This window comes from Ictidomys tridecemlineatus, chromosome 5, assembly GCF_052094955.1.
Source record: "Ictidomys tridecemlineatus isolate mIctTri1 chromosome 5, mIctTri1.hap1, whole genome shotgun sequence".
Classification (NCBI taxonomy): domain Eukaryota; kingdom Metazoa; phylum Chordata; class Mammalia; order Rodentia; family Sciuridae; genus Ictidomys; species Ictidomys tridecemlineatus.
In genome coordinates, this window is record NC_135481.1 from 53,905,545 (window position 1) to 53,928,900 (window position 23,356).

The window sequence follows — 23,356 nt, forward strand, 5'->3', positions numbered from 1 at the left end:
AAAAAGAAGGTCTTCATCAAAATATTGCAAAGCAACAAAAATAAATTCTGGGTAAATTACAGGAAAAGGAAGTTCACTGGATTATTTTCCTCTAGTGAGAGTTTGATAGAAAAAAATTTAGAACATAATGTTTTAAAATTATAACTATCTCCCACAACCAGCTAGCCATTGAAAAATAAAAAATAAAAAGCTGGATTTCTGTATTCTTTTTTATCAAAAGTAAAATCTAAGTGAATTTAAGCATAAATATATAAGACAAGATAAAAGTTTCAGAAAAAATTAATTTTACACAATCTTGCATTGTATGAATATGACAGTTATTCCAGAATAATAAATTAGTTCACATAAAATTAATTTCTAAAGGGTAAAAATTACTTATAAATAGAGTTGAAAGAAGAACCAAGAAAAATGTTTGTAACAAACTTGACCTCAAAAGGGCTAATTTATTTAGTAAATAAGGAACTCTTTTAAATCAAATAAGAAGTCATAGTGAAATAATAGCGAGTCCAGCAAATGAAGAGGCTATTTACATCAGCTGTCCGGACAATATAGTTTTTTCTCAATTTTGTATAAAGTACTGTGCAACCACAATTTCAAAGCAATTTCCTTAGCTTTATCCTTTCCAATAAGATTGCTTATTTAAGCTCTTCCCATGTAGAAATTCTGGTGTTATCACCAGTAAGAAGACAAGTAACTCATGTTACTTGTTATTTTATAACATCATATAAAATAATCTCATGAGAAGATAGTCAGTGGTAGCCATAGTTATAGAAGTTACATTCAAATAACAATGTTGGGGGGCTGGGGTTGTGGCTTAGAGGTAGAGCACCTGCCTGTCGTGTGTGAGGCACTGGGTTCGATCCTTAGTACCACATAAAGTAAAATAAAGACATTGTGTCCACCTATAACTAAAAAATAAATATTTAAAAAATAATAATAATGTGATATATTTTCCACCTATCAAATGAGTCAAGATTTAAAAGAATAATGTTTGGGAAAGTCAGAAAAATGGGCGCTTTTATTTACTATTGGTAGGAGTATAAACTGATAAAACTTTTGGGCTGCCCAAAAGTTTATTTGTATATTCATATATTATATATAAGTATACAACATATTACATATTATATATATATTATATTAATACAATATATCTTTTGATCCAGGAATTCCACATCTAGAAATTTTTTCTATATAGATATACTTGCCCAAGTAAATACGTACATAAAGAGATACACACACACATACTAAAAGATGTTTATTGTAACTTTTGTTAATTGGAAAGAACTAAAAATAATGTGTCACTAAAAGGGCACTGCTGAAAAAATGACACATTCCTGAAAAAACATTAAAACTATATCTATTATAAGCCAGGCATGGTGGCACATGCCTATAATCCCAGTGGCTCAGGAGGCAAGTTCAAAGCCAGCCTCAGCAAAAGTGAGGCACTAAGCAATTCAGTGAGACCCTGTCTCTAAATAAAATACAAAATAGGGCTGGGGATGTGGCTCAGTGGTTGAGTGCCTCTGAGTTCAATCCCCAGTACCTCCTCCTGCCAAAAAACTATATCTGTTATAAAGGGAGGGCTGGGAGTGTAGCTCAGTGGAAGGCTTAAGGCTCTGTGTTCAATCCTCAGCACCCAAAATAAATAAATAATAGGAGAAAGGTGAATGTTTATGTACAGACTTAATTCAATTTCTAAGGTATGTTAAGTAAACAAAAAAGTGTCAGAACCAATTATCACATATTTGTCAATAATGTATGTGCATGTGTATGCGCACACTTATACACAGAAAATACCCAAAAGGTTAGAGTGATAAACTTTTAGGAGATGTATTCAAGGAGATGAGTGCTAGTATGTGTTAATAAAAGAACACATTTTATTGTATATATTTTTGTATATAACGAATGTTTTTCCCAAGGGAAAAAGTTAATAACGTGTTTTTTCCTACATATTTTCAAATTCCTGAATATTGTCAAATCATGTTTGAACTTTTCCAGAAAAAATCAAATTATACTTAAGGGGAAAAAATCAGTTGTTTATGCAATAAAAGCAAAACATCTGCCAACTTTATTTAGTTTGACATTTTTTTCCATATCCTGTTTAGCAAACTAGAAATAAACACTGAATCATAATTAAGTGATAAAATTAGAAATGCTATCCTAGGATGATATGCTTAATGATGTATTTGCCCAGTGGTGTATGTTGATAGGTAAGTGCAAATGGAAACCACAGCCAGAAAGGACACAACATTCCTCAACATGGTACCCATTGAAATAGCTCACTTCTTGACAGTTTTCTTCCTGATTGCCTTTGCCTGTAAGCAGGAGTGAGTAATAACCCCCCAAACCAAAGTATTTATCTCTGGGTCTGAGACTCAGATGCTGATTGTTTTTGTAAACTGGCTGCCAACAGTCTGTTAAAGTTCAGAACAAAGGAAAGATCAAGGGACCTTGCTCCCTCCGCATTTACTAGTACAAACCTCAACATAATGACCTTCTCTGGAGGCATTTGATTATGCAACAGTAATTTAGGGCAACAAGGCTGGAGTTTTCTTTGAAGATAACTTAGCTTGTCTTCATGAGCCAGTATAAACAAAGGGGGGAAATACAGGCTCTGCTTTATTCATTCATTACATCCTTCATTTGTTCATTTTTCCATACATCCTTGATTCATATTTTAAAATGTGTTGAAGACTTGCTATGTTCAGCTCTGGGAACTGAACATTCAAATCCCATTCCTAGACTCAAAGATCTTGCAGTCCAAGGGGAGATAAGCAAGAGAAAGGGGAAATTGCAAAACAATAACAGGTCTGTGCAGAAGGTGAAGAGAACCCAAGGAGGGGCACCGAGTACCCACAGGAGGACTAATGAAGACATCTCAACCACAGCAGCATCTGAACTGAGTCCCGAAGGGACTCCCTGATAAGGACAAGGAGCAGCGTGCTGATTCACAGCAGGAACTAAAAAAGACCAGACATGGAGGGGCCTGCTCACCGCCAGTAAGAACTGAGCAGATTTCCAAGCGGGAATTAGTAAGACCAGAGGTGAGCATGGGTCAGGTCCAGAAATCTGGAGTTCATCTGAAACTCATCCTGATGGTTATGAATTTTAGGCAGGAAATGACATGATCAGAGTTGGGTTTTAGGAAGATATCTTGGGCAGCAATGTGAAGAAATAAAAAAAAGTAGGTGAGAAATGTGAAAGGACAGGATAACAAATAGGAAAATTAGCAAGAAAGCAGTCGCAGTGGCATGGGAAGGTGATGACCAAGGCTTTTGCTTTTTAGAGAACATACCAAATAGCAGACAAGGACACTGATCTTTTCATTGGACTCTGATGCTCTGGAAAGGACTACAGAGCCAGATGGGGGCAGCGTACAGAAGCCTTTGGCAGTGATGGACAGAGCCTCAGAGGAAGGGCCTAGAACAAGGGATGGGTCTTGGTCTACAAGTTGTGCTATCAGGCAGGAGGAGATCTCTTCCTGCCCATCAAAAAGTCTGAGTGTTTTTACTCCCTCCTACGGCATTCCCTCTAGGCCCTGATGACCTTCCTCATTTTGCAACAAACTTGGGCAGTGCATGATCCAGGCTAAAGTTGTTCGTAGCCATTGGGTTGATCAGGCAGTCTAAAGGCCTCAAGGAAATCAAACTGCCATCCCTGCTACCATCATCCTGACCAAGCTGCCTTAAGTCCTGTGAGATGAAACTACTGGGAAAACAAGATCAACAAGCCAGGTAATGCTCTCTTTGCAGGGTAACAGAGGGCTGAGTCTCACTAGGGGGTGCATCTTACTCTGGTCCCTAAATGAACCCACGTAACCTCACTGCTCTTGTGCCTAAGAAACTGCTACCGGTGACTGATATCAACAGCTGTCATACTTCTGCCAGGAACTGCACTGCTAATTGGACAACTCTGCTAAATCTATCTTCAGTGCCATCTCAAATCTTGTAGCTATGGGATCCCTGAATTCTGGAAAAAGACAATATTCACCAAGTCGCCCCCTCAGAACTTTACTGATCATAAAGACCCTAGTGACCATGCAAGAACCTGCAAATCCTTCTTTGGCTACCATGTTGTGTTCTTATACAAGTAAAATTAAAGAAGGAGCAAGAGAAAAAGGCGATGAAGGACTAAACATACAGTAACAGTAAGATGCAGAGAGGTGCTGTGGCCTGGATGCTTATGTCCTCAGGAAATTTCTACATTGAAATCCTGACCCTTCAGGTGATGGTTTTAGGAGATGGGGGCTTTTGGAGGTGATTAGGTCATGAGGATGAACACTCAAGGAAGAGATGAGTGCCCTTACCAAAAAGAAGAAAAGCACAAAGATGAGGAGGAAGAGGAGGAAGAAGGAGAGAAAGGGGGAGACTAAAGAGCCTGCTTCACCTCCTCCACCCTGTGAGGATGCAATAAGAAAGCTCCTTCTGTGAACTAGGAAATGAGCCCTTAACAGATAGGAGAATCTGCCGACTCCTTGATCTTGGATTTGCCAGTCTCTGGAACTGTGAGAAATAAGTTCCAGTTGGTTATAAGAGACCTCGTTTATACTATTTTGTTACCGAAGCCTGGTCAGACTACGCCAAGAGATAACAGATCTGACATACGCGGGAAGGAGAAATCCCAGGACTTCATGACTGACGCAGTATGAGAAGTAAAAGGAGAGAGGAGATAAAATAATGAGTTCTGGTTTCCAGCCTGGGCTCCTGAAAGGAGGTGTTTCAGAGTGATAAAGAACATTGGATACGGGGAGGCTTTTTAAGGAATAACGAAGAGTCACATTTTGGACAGGTGGAGTTTAAGGTGGCTGTGGGATGTCCACAAAGAATAGATCAGTAAGTAGTTGGAGAATGTGGGTTTTAGACTCAATACAGGTTTTAAACGCAATACGTATGAGCTGAAGGTAGAGATTATTGGAGAGTGGGGTTGGTGGGCACAAGAACAAGTGGCAAGAGAAGCTGTGGAAGAGGATGAGATGACTCAGGGAATGCTTGGAGAGGTGAGAGGAGAAATGAGGCAAAATACAAAATGGTGGAGAACAACACGTTAAAGAATAGAAATGCTGGGCATGGTGCTGCATGCCTGTGATTGCATCTACTCTGAAAGCTAAGGCAGGAGGAGCAAAAGTTCAAACCCAGCCTGGGCAAGTTAGCGAGACCTTATTGGGTTTCTCCAAATAAAAAAGACTAGAGATGTAGCTCAGTGGTAGAGCATCCCTGGGGTCAATCCCCAGTATGAAAGAGAGAGAGAGAGAGAGAGAGAGAGAGAGAGAGAGAGAGAGAGAGAGAGAGAGAGAGAAAATGATAGAAGACTCCAAAGAAATGACCATAAAATATGTGGTAAACCAAAAGAGGGTAGTATTATAGAAGCTAATGGAAGAGAATGTTTCAAGGAAAGAACAGGAAACAGTTGGGAAATTTACAGAAAAGTTGCACATGTTAAAAACTGAGAATGCCTATTGGGTTTAACAAAGAAAGAAGAAACTGATGCATTTAGCAAGACCAATCTTGGCCAGGAGGCAAAATCCAGACAACAACAGGTTAAGGGATGATGGGATGTGAGGAAAATGAAGCAGTGCATGCAGACAGCTCTTTCAACATTAGTAGAGTAGAAAAGGGGCAGGCTGGTGTCTAAAGGGGAAGTAGACTTAAAGTAGGCTTATATCTTTTTTTTTTATAAGATGCTGTTGAGAACGATTAGGAGACAGGAATATTTGAAGAAACTGACCACTGAGGAAGTGTGGACCAGAAGATAAAGACACTATGATTAGATTCAATCAGGAAAATGATCACTTACTTTTTGTTTGTATAAATTTTCTTTTTGTGAACATGTCATATAACTTGAATCACTATAACATGATCTTTGGAATGTGGTATCTTTTACTCAGTGTAATGATTTTGAAGTTCATCCAAGTTGTAACATATGCCAGTAGTTCATTCCTTTTCCTTGCTCAGTAGTATTCCATTGAATAGTCATTTCACATTTTGTGCATCCATGACTCAGCGCTCGCCTCACACGTGTGAGGCCCTGGGTTCAATCCTCAGCACCACATAAAAATGAATAAATAAAATAAAGGTTTTTTTTTTAAAAAAAAATCTAGGGCATCATATCATTTAGCAATAGATATTTTATCATGCAACTCTAAAAGAGAATTCTTTTTAATATTATAACCACAATATTATGATCACACTTAAAATATTTTCACTCTAATTGCCAACACTAAATTTCTTGTTATCTGAATTTATTATTTAAAGAAATAGGCTACCATGCTAAAAGCCATGTCTGTCTGACAAGGACTGGGAAAAGAGGGGCTGGACATGTGTCCTGATAGAATGTACATGGTAACTTTTTTTTTTTGCATCCCCAAGTGATCTTTTCAGGCTAGGATTTAAAGGACTGTAGGGAATGCAAAAATAAGCTTGGGAAACTTATGCCATATGGACATTAAAGGATTACTCTTCTCTTTCTGGCTATGAAATGACTAATTAACTATTTGCAGCTGAAATGTGTGGGATCTTTTTCAGAAAATGGAATATCTTTCCCTCACTGAGCATATTGATTAGAGACATCATCTAGACTGTCTGGGAATAGTTTCTCTATAGCAGAACAAATCACACCCTTCAATGCACTGTTTAATTTTAGATATATCTTGTCACATTTATTTAAATGGTTTCGCTCCAGACTTTTTTTTTTCTTCAGGAGTGGCTGATGGCCACACTTATTTAATTTTCATTTTTCTCAAAAGGCAATATGGGGTAATAGGAAGAGCCATTTCAAATTTTGTCATATATTAGCAGTTTAATCTTAGACAACTTACTTAACCTTTATCAGCAAGAATTTTTTTTTTAATCATCTGTGGACTGAATATGATTTGTTAAGATTAAATGAGATACTGGATTTGGCACTCTGCCTGCACCTACTAGACAATCAAGAAATCATTGCTATTATTAATAGAAAAGGAATTTTCTACAATAAATATGCATACTTTATCAAGAGTTCCCTAAAGCCTGTGCACATCTGTGAGGTGGAGGCAAGAAGATTGTAGGTTCCAGGCCAGCCTGGGCAATTTAGCAAGACCTGTCTCAAAATAAAAAACGAAAAGGGCTGGGGGTATGACTCAGTGGTAGAGCACCCTGGTTTTAATCCCCAGCACTGAAAAAAATATATATTCCCTGAACATAGTGTTTTCTTTAGCCGTCTGCCCAACTGATGCCTTGAGAGGACCATTCATGTTAGTGTGTTTGAATTAGATATCTAAAGAACAAGTGTTTCTTTCAATATTGCCTTGAATGTAAACAAAAGTATAGAGTAACAGGTCTGTAACTAATAGACACTCTAAAGTCATTCAGCTTGTGGAAAGCCGCCCACCCATAAGCTGAGCATCCTCTCTCAGCCTGGAGTAAGGGGGTGTTGGTCTGGCACTGCTCGCCTTACGTACGCTGTGCAATGCAAGTGCCTCCACCTTTGCTTGGCAAAGAAATTTGCTCTAGGCCTGGACTTAGGCGTTATCCAATGGGATTGGACAACCTCCCTTTGAAACCTTATCCCCTGCCTTATTTGGTGAAGAACATTCTATTGAAACTCCTTGTATGTCCCCCCTATGAAAATAAAGAGATTCTGGGTGCAGGCTCTCTTTCTTGGCTTGACCCTTAAGGTTGCTGAGCCATCCTACCCTCCATATAAAAATTACTCTGTGTCCTGTGCTTTTTTACAGTTTTCTTAGTTTAATCTTGCAGCCCGCTCTTTAGAACCCAGTTCACCTTGTCAGTGCAGGTCATCACTGACAATGTTTAATCTAATCTTTAAACATTGGGCCAATATAACTATTTCTACTTATTGTGTCCTCTCAATAAAATATTAAGCTTTGAGTAGGCATGGTGGCACATGCCTGTAATCCCAGCAGCTCTGGAGGCTGAGGCAGGAGAATCTCGAATTCAAAGTCAGCCTCAGCAACAGTGAGGGGCTAAGCAACTCAGCAAGATCCTGTCTCTAAATAAAATACAAAATAGGGCTGGGGATGTGACTCAGTGGTCAAGTGCCCCTGAGTTCAATCCCTAGTACAACCCTACCCCAAAATTAAGATTTCTGGTTCACACTACCAGAAGAAAATGATGACTGAAATAAAAGAGCCCCCATAGCTCATATCAGCAACAATATAAAGAAATCCAAATTTTTATGGTCAATTCCAAACCTGATCTTACTTAGCCTGAGGTATGAATGTGAAGAAGCTAGAAAACTTCCATTTTTGTCCATTCATTTGCAGGTCCAGCATCAAAATCATTTATAGTCGTCTTTTAGTGAATCCAAATGCTAATTCAGCAAACAAATACTTTTTTATGCAACCAATGGTTTATTAAAATCTTTATTAAATGTTTTAGTCCATTTTCTTTGCTTTCACAAGTATGTTGTGAGTAACTGATTCTGTGATTGATGGTTTAAGTTCTTGCCATACTTCATAGCTAGCAATAAATTTTCATTATGGAGTTCTACAGAAATGAAGAGTGTGATAAATCAACCCAAATGTGTTCTGACCTTAACATAGTTCCTAGTCCTATTCTCTGGTGAATTACGTCTCTTTTCTAAATGAAGAGTCACCACCATAATTCCAGCTCCTTGTGGGCTCTAGTTCATTATTTGAAGTTTTATTACAATATGTCATGAGCATTCAGGAAACATGACATGAAATATTCTTTGAGAGGTCAGCTTCAAAAGCACCATTGTGGTCAATCACATAGATGGATAGCTACATAGCCAGACTCTAAAGCAATTTCCTACTATCAGTTGTCAGCCATCTGCAAGGTGAGCTGAGTTGTTCAGCTGGCCACTTTCCATGCCCCTGTCTTCCACTCAAAAGACGGCTAAGTACTCCATATGAAGTCCTCTGCCAGATCCTGGTCTACAAAGTTCCTTTCTCTGAGTGAAACCAATATACATTAGGGATTATTCTACAATAAAATGGGTGTTAGTCATTTGTCAACTATTTATCCAGATCCCATGATGTACCAGGTGCTTTTTTAGGCAAAGGGATACCAGAGTGAACTAGACTGACAAGGATCCCTGTCCTCTTGGAACTTGTATTTTAAAGACCCTGATAAGTGCAGGATGCCATGGGAGTCCAGTTAAAGAAGATCTAACCAATCTGAGAGGCCAGGGTCAGGGAAGGCTTCTCAAAGGTGGTGATACTTCAGCAAAGCTTGCAAGGACAAAAAGGAAAAAAACTAGATAAAGAAACCACTCTAGACGAAATATAGGAGGTGAGAAGTAACAGGTTATAGTTGGGAAACTGCTGGTTGGTTGATACAGCTGCTGCTTTATCAGAAAACAGCAGAGTGCCATTAAAATATTTTAAGCAAAGAGTTTCATGATAGTATTTGCATTTTAGAGTGCTCACTCTGGCTGCAGTACAGACAATGGACTGGGGAGAGTCCAGAGAGCCCAATTAAGCAGCTGGTGACATAATTCTGATCACCTGGCGGGAAAGAAGAATATAAGATTTGTACCAAAGTTACGGAGGAATTGGAATCTACAGGACTTTGCAACCCATTAGGACAGAAAAGCACTGAGTGAGTGGCTATAAATGCAACTGCTTGAGTCATGGGTCCTTAAGAAAACTCTTTTTCATTAAACAAACATTAAAGGGATTTTATAGTGCCCTCAGAAAACCTAAACTTAGACCACCTTCCCAGCCTCTGGAGACCCAACATCAGTTTCTGAGTTAAAGAGAGTAAGTTATTCCTGGGGACAGAGAAAGTAATTGTTCTCTCAGAGGAGGGCTTCGATGACTAAGAATGAGCAGTGTATTATCAGGGGCTCCAAGGGCTTGTTATTGTCTTCATTTTGACTACCTAACCTACAGAGGCAGCACAGTGGAAATTGGTAACAGGCTGTGTATGAGAGAAAGAAAGAGAAACAATCTGGGGCCCCCATTATTTCTGCCTGACTACCAGCTACTCCCTTGCTCCTAGGAACAACACTTCAGTTTTCTGTTGAGAAACTACATTTCTCCTGTTCTCACTCACTTAGGTCTTGTGGTTAATAAGAGTACCTTATTTCCCTGCCATGGTTCAGGGATGAGCAGGGATGGAAGCTGGGCCAGTCAGCACCACAAATACTGGAATTTAAACAAGTGAAGCTATCTCTCCTTTATGGCTGACCTAATAGGTATATATTAGGAATTTCTGGAAGCCACCCTGCCCTCATGAGAAGAGAGCCTGTTTGAGAAAGAAGGCAATCTAGAGGAGAACAGGGCATTGTTTGAGCATCTCACAGCAGCCATGCCTGATACCCCATTTGATTCCCATGTTTTCAGTCAAGTGAGCCAATTTGCAGTTAGGCTTCTGTTATATGCAACTAACTTAGTCCCTTTTGCCTCACAGATGGGAAGAAAATAATTATTTTTTCTATATTTTCTGAATTAGTACTATTTCATTCCATTTTCTTCTCTTTTTCTCTTTTCTCTCTCTTCTCACAATCACACCGTCTCCTGGAAGAGCTGGAGAAGATATGGACAATGATCTCCTGGCCACTAACAGTCCTGCAGTTTCTCTAGTCCACATCCCAACACCTCATATCTCAGTGCAAAGCCTTGAGGAGTTAACCTCCCACAAAAAGTTTCTTGAGCCCAAATAAACTAGTTCTTTCCTTATCATAAACTGTCTTCTAATGCAGAAGACAGATTTAAAGCATATGATGTAAGCTGGTTGCGGTGGCGCACACCTACGATCTCAGTGGCTCAGGAGGCTGAGGCAGGAGGATCACAAGTTCAAAACCATCCTCAGAAATTTAGTGAGACCTGGCTTAGCAGGGAAAACCTGTCTCTAAATAAAGTAAAAAGGGCTGAAGATGAGCTGGTGTTGTGGCTCAGCTGTAGTGTGCCCACCTAGCATGTGCAGGGTCCTGGGTTGGATCTTCAGCACCACGTAAAAATAAATAAATAAAATAAAGGTATTGTGTTCAACTACAACTAAAAAACAAATATAAAAAAAAAAAGGCTGGGGATGTGGCTAAGCACCCCTGGGTACAGTGGTCAATATCAAAACAAACAAACAGCAAATGATGTTATTAAGCACCTCCTTTGTTGACTGGTATGCTAGAGTAGTAGATTGTTACCCTGGCACAGCCCCCAGTGAAGTCCCTGTGCCCATGTTCTTTACTATATTAGTTTCCTGCTCTCCCCAGCTCCTAGATGAATTCTATTTCCCCAACCCTAGAACTTAGCCCTGTGACTTGCTTTAGCTAACAGAATGAGACAGAAGTGATGTGTGACTCCCAAAGTTAAGCTTTCAAGTAACTGAATTGCATTCCAGAGCAAAGCTCCACCAAAGAGAAAAAAATAAAAGCAAGAAGGAATTAAATAATTTAGCACTGACAATATAAAACTGACATTGTCCAGCATGCAATCAAAACTTAGCAGGAATGCAAGAAAAAAAAAGGCAGGAAAATACATCTCACAGTCAGGAGAAGAAAAATCATTCAACACAACCAAAACCAGAAAGGAGACAAATGACTGAAATAGAAGATAACGATGTTAACATAGTTACCATATTATGATCCATATGTTCAAGAAGGTAGAAGAAAACACAGGTAGGTTTAAGGAGAGACAAGGAAATTACAAAAAACAAAACAAAACAAAAACAAAGCGAAGTGAACTTGTAGAGATTAAAAATAAAGTGTCAAGATAGAAAGTAGATTGGAGGGGCTGGGGATATGGCTCAAGTAGTAGCACGCTCACCTGGCATGCGTGAGGCACTGGGTTCGATCCTCAGCACTACATACAAATAAAGACATTGTGTTCATCTAAAAGCTAGAAAATAAATATTTTTTAAAAAAAAAGAAAGTACGTTGGAGCTGGGTACAGAAGTACATGCCTAAAAATCCCAGCAACTAGGGAAGCTGGGGCCAGCCTCAGCAACTTAATGAGGCCCCAAGCAACTTAGTGAGACCCTGTCTCAAAATAAAAAATACAAAGGGCCAGGGATGTAGCTCAGTTATTAAGTGTTCCTGGGTTTAAACCTTGGTACCATTAAAAAAAACATTGAGTGAGATTAATAGCAGATTATACACACTGCAAAAGAAACAATTAATGGATTAAAACACACATCAATAGAAACTATCCCAAAAGAAATAGCAAAAAATATAACTGAGAAATATTAAAAAAGAATAAATATCAATGAGCTATGGAACAATTTCAAACTGCTTAATAACAGATGTTCCTGGACTCTCCGGACAAGAAGGGGACAATACAGAAAAATAAATTGAAGAAGCAAAGGTAAAAGATGCTCTAAATTGTATATATATGTATATATGTGTGTATTTATATATTATATACAATGATATTATATATTGTACATGATATTTCTTGTGTTTGGGATTAATAAATTTATAACATATATTATAAACATTTATAACATATATACACATGCCCTCAAGCATCTTGATCTCAAACACAAAAAACATAAAGAATATTACACCAAGACACATCATAATCAAATAGCTTTTGAACCAGTGATAAAAAACAGCCAGAGAAAAATCATTTACAGAGGAACAAAGATGAAACAGCAAATGTCTCATCAGAAACAAGGTGAGCCACAAGACAACATTGCAACATCTTTAAAGATGGGGGGACAGTCAACCTATAATTCCATACTCAGGGAAAATAACATCCCAAAAAAAAGCTGAAATAAAGATCTGTTTTTCCAGACATGCAAAAATTGAAAGAACCTTTCATCAGCAAATATACATACATTATAGGAAATGTTAACCTGAAAGTCCTTCAATGAGAGGACAGTGATACCAGACAGAAATTCAGATCTGCACAAAGGAAGGAAGAATACCAGAAAAATATACATGTAGGTAATAAAAGTTTCTTCTTTTCTTTTCTTTCTTTCTTTTTTTTTTTTTTTTTTTTTGAGATAAGATATTGCCATGTTGCCCTTGCTGACCTCAAACTCCTGGACTCAAGCCATCCTCCTGCCTCCGCCCCCTAAGTATCTGGGACTACCACTGCACTATGTTAATTTTTCTTATTTTTAAAATTCCTTCAAAACCTGGTTCTGTTTCTAGGTTATACTTCCAACCAAATAATTTTTGCTATTGTTATGGGTAAACAAAGCCATTTAAATGGTTCATGTTTTGTAACATTTCTGTGATCTAAATATTCACTCCATTGTTAATGTTTTACCTCACTCTCCCTGCAAATTATACACCTCCTAGAGTCCCCATACATTCCTCTCTGCTATCTTTTTATAAAATAAATTCCTATGGCATTACTTCCCTTCCACCTCCTATACTTAGGATGGATCCCTGGTCTCATGCCTGCTAGGCAAGCACTTGATCACTCAGCCAGATACCCAGTAGTACAATTTTTTTTTTTAAGAAAGTACATACATGTGACTAGGTGAAGAGTTAAACATATAAAAGGCTACATTTTGTAACTTGTTTTTCCACACACACATATGTACACATATAAAATGTACATAAGCATCAGGTTATTTTTAAAATATCTTGTTTATGGTGGCATCCAGGAAGAAATATTTGAGAGTTAGAAAGGATCAAGTTGGTAGATTTTTGCAAGGGGAATGAGTTCCTCAAGATCTTGTAGAAAAGGTTTTGCAAATGTTTGCATTTATTAGAATTACATAAGAAAAGAACCCTTTGTTGGACACGCATGTATAATTATTTATGGATGATATGACACAATATCTATAATTTGCTGAAATATACTCCAGTAACAACATCAAAAAAAGAATAAAAAAAGAAAAGAAAAGAAAAGAAGGAAGGAAGTGTAAAGGTAAAATTTCTAAGCTGACTCTAAGCTGCAAGAGTCTGAGTTAAAGTGTAAAAGACTGGGGATTGTAAGGTTTCTAAATTGAAAGGCTTGGGCTAAAAATAATAATAATAGGCCAGGTATTGTTAAAATTCCTCTGCTACCCCCAGAACCTGTAATCTCTGTAGCTGTTAGAACAATACCTGAACTGCCCAGTAAATATTTCCATTGATTCCCTGGTTGTTTATTAGCTAAGGGCTCCAAATAGCTCAGACGTAAGCATCCAGGCCACAAAACCAATCAGTTTAAATGTGTACCCCCGCTCAGGGGTGACCAATCACCCATGCCCAGATTGTTCCCTCCAATAGATGTACTAATCATGGCTCAGGGTTGTTGTTCAATTTTCCCGCGCCTCAAGATGATTTGTTCTGATGTATGCAAAGCCCCCCACCCTCTGCTCGGGGCTCTGGGCTGCTCTCCCTTCCTGAGTGAGCCTTGAGCCCCAGCATGCTGGTTCAATAAAACTCCCCCCTGCAATTGCATGAAGCTGGTCTCTTGTGTGGTCGCGGAAGGAAGGAAGGAAGGAAGGAAGGAAGGAAGGAAGGAAGGAGGGAGGGAGGGAGGGAAGGAAGGAAGGAAGGAAGGAAGGAAGGAAGGAAGGAAGGAAGGAAGGAAGGAAGGAAGGAAGGGCAAAATATAAATCTTAAATTATATAGAAGTGGTAGAGTGATTGCCTGGCATGCACAGGACCCTGTGTTCCATCCCCAACGCCACAATAAATAAATAAAGTATGAAGAAGTGCTGATCATTTCCGAAGCTGGGTGATGGGAGTTGGCTCCACTGTCTACTTTTAACTATGCTTATGCGATGTAGAAACTTAAGTCGTTTTTATGGGCCATATGTCTATACTTCCTCAGTCTATTTTTCTGGATCAAATCCTTTTCCAGGTGTATGAATTCCTTCAGTTGTTATTCAAGAACTATTTTTAGACCAAACCTGGTGGTTGAACCCCGCCCTCCGTTTTAATCTACTAGTCACAATCTGGAAAAAATAAAGCCCGCCCCCGACGCCGCCGGCAGCCTGGGAGTCGTGATCCGCGTGGGGACCCGCAGCGCGGCGGGTCCTGGAGCCGGGGGCCTCTTCTGCCTCTTCCGCGGCTCCAGTCTCGGCTGTCTCTAAGCCCTGGCGTCGCCGCCCGGCGCGGAGCCCTTGAAGGCACGGGTTCGCGCTACTCCCGCGGCATCGCGGTGGGCCCGGGCGTCCCGGAAAGCCCCGGGCCAGCGCGGGCACAGCCGCCGCGTGAACACCGCTGCTGGAGCCCGAGTGGAAGGCGGCCTCGCAGCCCGATGCTGGAACCCAGGTGGAGAAGCGCCGCGCACAGGCCCTGAGCAGCAGCTGGCTACAAGGCTTTGGCCAACCAAGTGTTCACCAAAGACCATCTGAGCCGCAATAGACAGAATTCCTACCAATCCAAAGCTTATGACCTGCCTGAGATAGAGAAAAAAAAAAAAACTTGAATACTGTCTAGTATCAGATGGTCTTTCTTAGCATTTGAATGAGATCACTGGGGAATAAGAATACTGTTCTTGGGCTGGGGTTGTGGCTCCGTCATAGAATGCTTACCCAGAATGTGTGAGGCACTGGGTTCGATCCTCAGCACCACATAAAAAAAATAAATAAAGTTATAAAAAAAAAAAAAACAGGTTGCTGTTGTCATCTTCCTTAAATTTTTTTTTTTTTTTGCACGGGCCCTGTTAACAACTCCAGTGTTGACTCTTATGCATGAAACATTTCCTCAACACACATTCCTCACGAAAGGTCCACTCAAGGTGTAAAAGGCCTACTCTATTTTCTGAGTTCCCGGCTCATAGGCGCCCTCTCCAACAGGTGGGGGAGGAAGATTTTCCTCCCTGACACTGTATTCTCTACCGTCTTCCCTATCCCACTGATTAGGGTATTTTGCGATGATTTCCGTGTCTGGAGTCTTCTCAGTCACGTTCTCTGTGATATTTACCTTTGTACCAGCAAAGTACTGCTTATGGATGGGTCTCAGCCACTTTTGCAGCTAGTCTGGTCAGCAGCCTAGCCATTGGAGCTACTGATGGAGACAGCCTTGTTGTGCTGGTGGCCACAGTGATGGCTCTTCTGGATGTCGGTTTCCTCTTGGTGTCTGCTTCAGAATCTTTGCAGAGAAATTGAGACCAGTTTCCTGGGGAGCTCAGATTTCTTGGAAACAAGCAGACCCTTTTGCATCATTGAAGAAAGTTGCATCACATCATCATCATTAATCTGCATCACCGTGTTTCTTTCATATCTTCCCGAAGCTAGACAGTATTCAAGTTTTGGTTTTTTTTTTCTCTATCTCAGGCAGGTCATAAGCTTTGGATTGGTAGGAATTCTGTCTATTGTGGCTCAGATGGTCTTTCTTAGCATTTGAATGAGATCACTGGGGAATAAGAATACTGTTCTTGGGCTGGGGTTGTGGCTCTGTCATAGAATGCTTACCCAGAATGTGTGAGGCACTGGGTTTGATCCTCAGCACCACATAAAAAAATAAATAAAGTTATATATATATAAAAAAAAAAATACTGTCCTTCTTGGCTTGGGCTTCCAGTTGGCCTGGTATGGTTTTGAATCTCAAGCCTGTCATCAGGCCACTTCATCAGTGGGCAGCAGGGACAGTGGCTGTCATGTCCAGCATCACATTCCAGGCAGTACATGCTGTTGTCTCTCAGCTGGAAAAGTCAGATCAGCAAGAAGTCGCCCAGGGGATCATAACTGCAATAAGAGACTATACAATATCCTGGGGCCAGCACTGCCTAAATTCTACATTTTCCATGTAGAACTGACCGAATTGGGCCCAGAATTGAATTCTAACAATGATGTCCTAGAGGGAGCTGTCATCCCAGGCCCACTATTTTTATTTGGAGCATGTATAGTTTTTATGTCTTTTCTGGTTGCCTTATTCATCCCTGAATATGGGAAAGCCAGTGGAGTTCAAAAATATAGCAACAGCAGCAGCAGCAGCCTACCCAATACCCCAGAATGAGGCAGTGATGAGGACATTGAGCCACTGCTACAAGATAATAGCCTCTGGGAGCCCTCCTCCTTCAAAGAACTTGGGAATCAGAGCACTGAACTGTAAACTCAGCAGAAAATTGGATTCTATAGACACCACTTCTGAGAATCAAGGATCGAGCTATAACACATGGAGACTTCCTGGTGCTGGAAAGGTGATGCTAGTGGCATGCTCTGGGCCAAGTTTGATAAGTGACTCCTTTTGTTCCTCTGTCCTTTCTCCGCTCCTTCCTCCCATTTCTTTTAATAAATAAAGTTTTTAATAAAAAAGTCTTTACTTATACATTAGGAGGAGGTAAGATCTGAAATTTTTCCCTGCAGATAATGTAAAATTCTCAAAATTATTTGGAGTCTGCACTTTGAAACTCAAATAGAAAAAGTCATGTCTGATAGAAAGGATAGATTTCCGTTAACAACTAGATTCATATTTCCATGCCTTTTTCAGTGGAAGGTGCATAATTATAGTAGAACAACCATCTTGGGCAAGATTTCAAGTAATGAATTCCTTCTTTTTTTCTTCCCTCCTCTTTCTCTGAACTATTCCAGCTTAGCCCAGAGGAATTAATGAGTGGCCATTCTTAAGAGTCACCCAGTATCAGAGATCTTTTGCCTTTGTCCAAAGGTCTCCCTTTATTTTCTCTACATCCTATGCTTATCTAAAATGAACAATAATAACATGGATTAATGGTAACCTTAACCAGCTGAAGGAAATCTTTCTTACAAATTCAAATATGTTGAACTAACAACTCAGATTCCTGGACCTAGTGTCCTGATCAGATTCAGGGTGATTTTACTGAAGGAAAAAATATATCAAACCTAAGATGATTTTAAAGATGAAAAAAAAAAAAAAGTACATCAAGCCCAGCGCAGTGCTTTGTGCCTATAATCCCAGCTACTAAGAGGCTAAGGCTGGAGGAACCCTTGTTCGAAGCCGGCTTGGGTAATTTAGCAAGACTCTTACCCACACAATCTCTCTCTCTCTCTCTCTCTCTCTCTCTCTCTCTCTCTCTCACACACACACACACACACACACACACACACAAACACACACACAAAACCATAGACACAAGCATTCTAGTGGCAACAAAGAAACTGGAGGGAGTTTCTAAGAAAGTTTTTAACAATTTGAACATTCCTAAAACAGGATGAGAGTAACTCAATATCAGTAGAATTTATGTCCAAGTTCAGACTCATAATACATTATTACTATTTGTTCCTTCCCATGTCTCCATGTCCTACTTCTCAGTTGTTCTCTTCTATCACACTCATGCCTTAACTGCTGTGAAGTATGCATTTGTTTTCAATTTATCTTTATCTCATTCTGTTTATCTGATTTTTTAATCTCATGGGAAAATCACATCAAATTCCTTTCCAAAATATGAGGGCTTAGTGAAGTTCAATTTTACTATAAGAGTCTTGCTAATTTTTTGCAATATTTTGTGGACAAAGAAAACTTTACAGATTTATATATATTTTAAAAGCTGCACAGTATATGGACCATTATCTAGGGCCCACCTTTAACAAAGTACTCCTTTGGAAGTTTTATGATATGAAATATATGTAGATATTTGTAAGGGTTCTAATTTTTTATGGGGCACTGTGTAAAGCTTGTATTTATAAATGTAATGAAGGTATTGACAGAAAATAAAACTTTTATAAAGGATTGTGAACATTTAAAAGAAAATATATTTTGAAACTTGTTCTCAATGAACAGAGATAACATATCTTTTTACTATGCTGGTGGATTTTAGGTTTAATCTTCCTAATGCATAATACATTTGCAATGGACACTTTATTTTTTGCTTTTTAAAAATTTTTACTTTATTTTTTCTAATTAGTTATACATGTCAGTAGAATGCATTTGACATATTGTATATAAATGGAGCACAACTTCTCATTCCTCTGGGTATTCATGGTGCTCATACCAGTAGTGTAATCATACATGTAATAGGGTAATAATGTCTGTCTCATTCTGCCATTCTTACAATCCCCATAGCCCCACCCCTCTCTTCACTCCCCTCTGCACAATCCAAAGTTCCTTCATTTTTCCCTACCTGCCCCCACACACACACATACAGATCAGCATTTGGTCTTTGGTTTTTAGCGGTTGGCTTATTTCATTTAGCATGATATTCTCTAGTTCCATCCATTTACCTGCAAATGCATAATTTCTCCCTTCTTTAAGGCTAATAATACTCCATTGTGTATACGTACCACATTTTCTTTATCCATTCATCTGTTGAAGGGCATCTAGGTTATTTCCATAGTTAAGCTAATGTGAATTGAGCTGCTATAAACATTGATGTGGCTGCATCACTGAGTATGCTGATTTTAAGTCCTTTGGGTATAAACCGAAGAGTGGGATAGCTGGGTCAAATGATGGTTCCATTCCAAATTGTCTAAGGAATCTCTATACTGCTTTCCAGAGTGGTTCCACCAATTTGCAATATAGGGTATTGATTCCAGCAGCCATCTTAAATGTTAATCGCCGTCTTATGAGATGAGTTTCACTTTCCTGTACTTCCTCCTACCTGAACTCCCCCCATCCCCATTAGTACCTACCCCATGGTAGCATAACCCTAAGCCGACCCCTTTGCTCTGGAAAGCCCCATGGTGCCATCGACTTAAGCCAATCCCTGGCTATTCCCCACTCACCTAGCTCTGATGCAAGTATCCCCGAGCCTATCCCATAGTGCCACAACTACAAATCCAAACCCCTACTCCACAAAAGCTGAACACCAAATATCACAAGTGCCTCTCTCCACTCTATAGAGGGATGGCCTTCTTTGTCAGCTTTGACAAATAAACCTTTGTGTGGATCTCTGCCTGATCTTCATCCTTCATTTCCTGCTCGCCTTCCTCTCACTTTCTCATTTTTCTTTCATGCTGTCCCACCAGCAATGTATCATTGTACATTTTTCCCCACATCCTCACCAACACTCATTATTGCTTGTATTCTTGAAAATCGCTATTCTGACTGGAGTGAGATGAAATCTTAGTTTTGATTTGCATTTCTCTAATTGCTAGAGATGATGAACATTTTTTCATGTTTGTTGATCAGTCGTATTTCTTCTGTGAAGCATCTGTTCAGTTCCTTAGCTCATTTATTGATTGAGTTATTTGGGATTTTTTTGTTTGTTTGTTTGTTTTGGTGTTAAGTCTTTGAGCTCTTTATATATCCTGGAGATTAGTGCTCTATCTGAGGGGCATGTGGTAAAGATTTTTCCTATTCTGTAGGCTCGCACTTCACATTATTGATTGTTTCCTTTGCTGAGAAGCAGCTTTTTTAGTTTGGATCCATCCCATTTATTGATTCTTGATTATCCTTCATGTGCTTTAGGAGTCTTGTTAAAGAAGTCAGGTCCTAATCCTACATGATAAATATTTGGGCCTACTTTTTCCTCTATTAGGTGTAGAGTCTCTGTTCTAGTAAGTCTTTGATCCACTTAGAGTTGATTTTTGTGGAGAGTGAGAGACAGAGGTTTAATTTCATTTTTCTACATAGGATTTCCTGTTTTCCTAGCACCATTTGTTGAATAGGCTACCTTTTCTCCAGTGAATGATTTGGGCACCTTTGTCTAGTATGAGATAACCATATTTATATGGGTTTTTCTCTGTGTCTTCTACTTTGTACCACACAATGGTATATATATATACCATACTTAAAAAAAAATAAAAAGAAATAAAGAAAAGAAAAAGAAAGACACATAATGAAAGCTGCAATTCTGATTAAATCCTGTACTTTAGAAAGTATTAATTAGAAGGCACTAGTATAACTGGAAATATAAAGACCTTGTGACCAGCCACCTTTAGTTGATTAATTCAGAATATTTGTTAATTTTTTCCCTAACACAGTCCTTGAGAAAACAACTTTGAATTGTCTTATTATAATCTTATTGTTACTAAATATGAAAGTTATGTCTTCTGTTATATGGATAACATTTTAAAGATAACTTATAACATATCCATGATTTCCTAATTAATCTTATCTCCATTTCAAAATGAAACTCAAACAAAAAAAATCTTAACTATACTGTATACTTAAAACATTGAATATATGCATTATTTCATAGAGTAAAATTTTGAATTTAAATTTTTCTTATATTCTAATATAAATTCCAATGGTGTTATTTTCAAGTTGAGGACTTGGGAAAATAAAACCTAGATGAACAAACACTATATTTCAAAGGATGACTGTTCAATTCTGAAAGTAGCTCCCATCACTATGATTCTCTTTTTAGTGCTTCATTTAGAACAAACAAACAAACAAACAGTGTTATCACCTTCTAACACTCTATTGGTTACTTATGTATTATGCATATGTTTATGTCTATCTCCCCCTGCTGGAATGTATATTCTCCAAGGGCAAGAATCTTTATATGTTTTGTTGGACTAATTCCAAGTACCTAGGGCACTCAATCATTTTCCTTCCATCTGATGACTCTTTTATATCTTCCATAGGGTAGTTCTGTTGGCATTGATTCCCATCTACCCATCCCCAGCTTTTCTACAGCAGAAAGTCTTCATTTTGTAAAAGATTTCTCTAATGTTCTTTCCTTCCTTTGCCATACCAAGCCATTGTCTTAGTTCATGTGGTCTTTGTTTTTTTCTCATGGACCCATAATAGCTTCAAAATTGGTTTCTTATCATCAGTCTAGGACTCCTCCATTTCCTCCTGATCTACTCCACTCTGAAAAAAATGAATGCACACTGATCATAATATAACATTCTTTCCCTTATGTAAAATATTTAGAATAGATACTAACACTTGTAGCTTAAAGTCAAAACTCCCCAAGATACCAGTAAAGGGTTTAATGATTTGGTGCCATCACCTCTTGACAATAGGACTTATCAAAATTTCCTATAAATCATTGCTGCAAGCAGTCTCCACATCCTGGAATACTCTCCTTGTAACTCTATGTTGGAGAAGCTTCTAGAAAGAGTGAGTTCATGTATTGCATCCTATTATGTCTTCTCTCCCCTCTTCCTTCCACCCCTTAACTCATTTATTATTAAGGATTTTTTTAAGCCCTGTGCACAAACCCTCCTCCCAGGGATGGTACAGGAGGGTCACATGGTGTCACCAGCTGCCCTCTGCCCTGTGGTATGCTCAGAAGCACAGGGTCTGGTGGGAAGCACTGGCCGGACTCAAGGTAAAGGCCTGAAAGGGACTTCAGACTTCTGAAAGCAGGCTGTCCCACTACCACCACCATGAGGGACACTGACCAGCAGCTCATATTCCACAGCCAGTGGCCAGGGACTGAGATTTGGACATTGCTGGGTGTTGAAAACACACTAAGGGCTCACGTGTCTAGTGTGACTGACCTCTAGTAATTCTGTACAGATATGGCTTTGGAGGTTCTCAAAGCTCAGCTTACTTCCTGTGTCTGCAGGGGGAAATGGAAACCAACTCTGAGGCTCTGGCTCCATAACTCCCACTCATGCCTTCATTTAAAACCAGATGCAATTAAATCCAGAAAAGCACACGTGTTGACAATAAGTGAATGTAAAGTGACCAGCTGGGTGAACATGAATTCCTGCACCCCCTTAGCCACTGCCCCATGGGGGATACAGGTGTCCCAGCCCCTCACAGCCCCTCCTGCCCCTCCCACTCACCCACCCACCTCCACTTCCCATCAATACAGGTCGGATCCCCTGGAACTTCCTGTCAGTGGACCTCCTGGACTTTCCCTTTGGCATCCTGCTCCTTTTATCAACAGGTCCTTGAAATTCACCTGTGTGGTGGGCAAGGTTGCAATTGGATCCCTTTCACTGAGGACAGTTCCCTATTATATATGAACATGCCAGTCATTCTTCATGTTAATGATTTGGCTTAGTTCTGACACTGTTGGTAATTTTTTAGGGACATCCTGTCAAGATCCCTTGTAGATGTATGCATTCACTTCTCTTGGATATAATCCTAGGAATGAGAGTTGTGAGTTAGAGAGTTGGTTGGCACAGTTTAGCTTCGGTGAACACTAAAATAAAATAGTGATATGTTTTCTAAAAAAAAAAAAAAAAGGATTTTTTTAAAAGGACACACGCACTGGGCAAAATTAGGAGTGCTGGAGTGCTGAAGCTTTTGTTCCCAGGGGGTTGGGGTGAACCACCTTCCTAGTATACGGATGTATTCTTGTTCACCAATCTGGAGATTCTGTGAAACCAGTCCTGGGGCTTTAATAGACACTTTATTATGCAGGCATGATAGATTAAACATTGGCCATTGGTGATCAACTCAACCTTCATCCACTCTCCCACCTCCAGGAGTAGGGTTTGAGCTCTATTATGTATTCTCATTTCCACCTCCCTTGCCAAAAATTTTGTGTTGTCCCCTGGTCTTTGCCTGGAAAGCACCACGTTAAGCCAAGCATTAGTTTTTATCAAGTCTTAAAAGTTTGTTCATTTGTCTGCTTGTCCTAACGTGGCTACATGGGCCCCTGAAGCCAATGATTTGGTTTTGTATTTGTACCTTCAATGCTAACAAAGTATGAATACTTCCTCCCTAAACGACCCTAA

General features: G+C 39.4%; 1 long non-coding RNA gene and 1 pseudogene across 1 annotated transcript; both read left to right on the plus strand.

Annotated features, from left to right (window-relative positions):
• Window positions 1–2,611: 2,611 nt before the first annotated feature.
• LOC144377798 (uncharacterized) lies at window positions 2,612–8,161 on the plus strand. The gene is made up of 2 exons (XR_013438953.1): window positions 2,612–3,044; window positions 3,536–8,161. It is a non-coding gene; the product is annotated as an uncharacterized LOC144377798 (long non-coding RNA).
• Window positions 8,162–15,065: 6,904 nt separating this feature from the next.
• On the plus strand, window positions 15,066–16,907 carry LOC101954522 (hippocampus abundant transcript-like protein 1 pseudogene; annotated as a pseudogene).
• The last annotated feature ends 6,449 nt before the right edge of the window (window positions 16,908–23,356 follow it).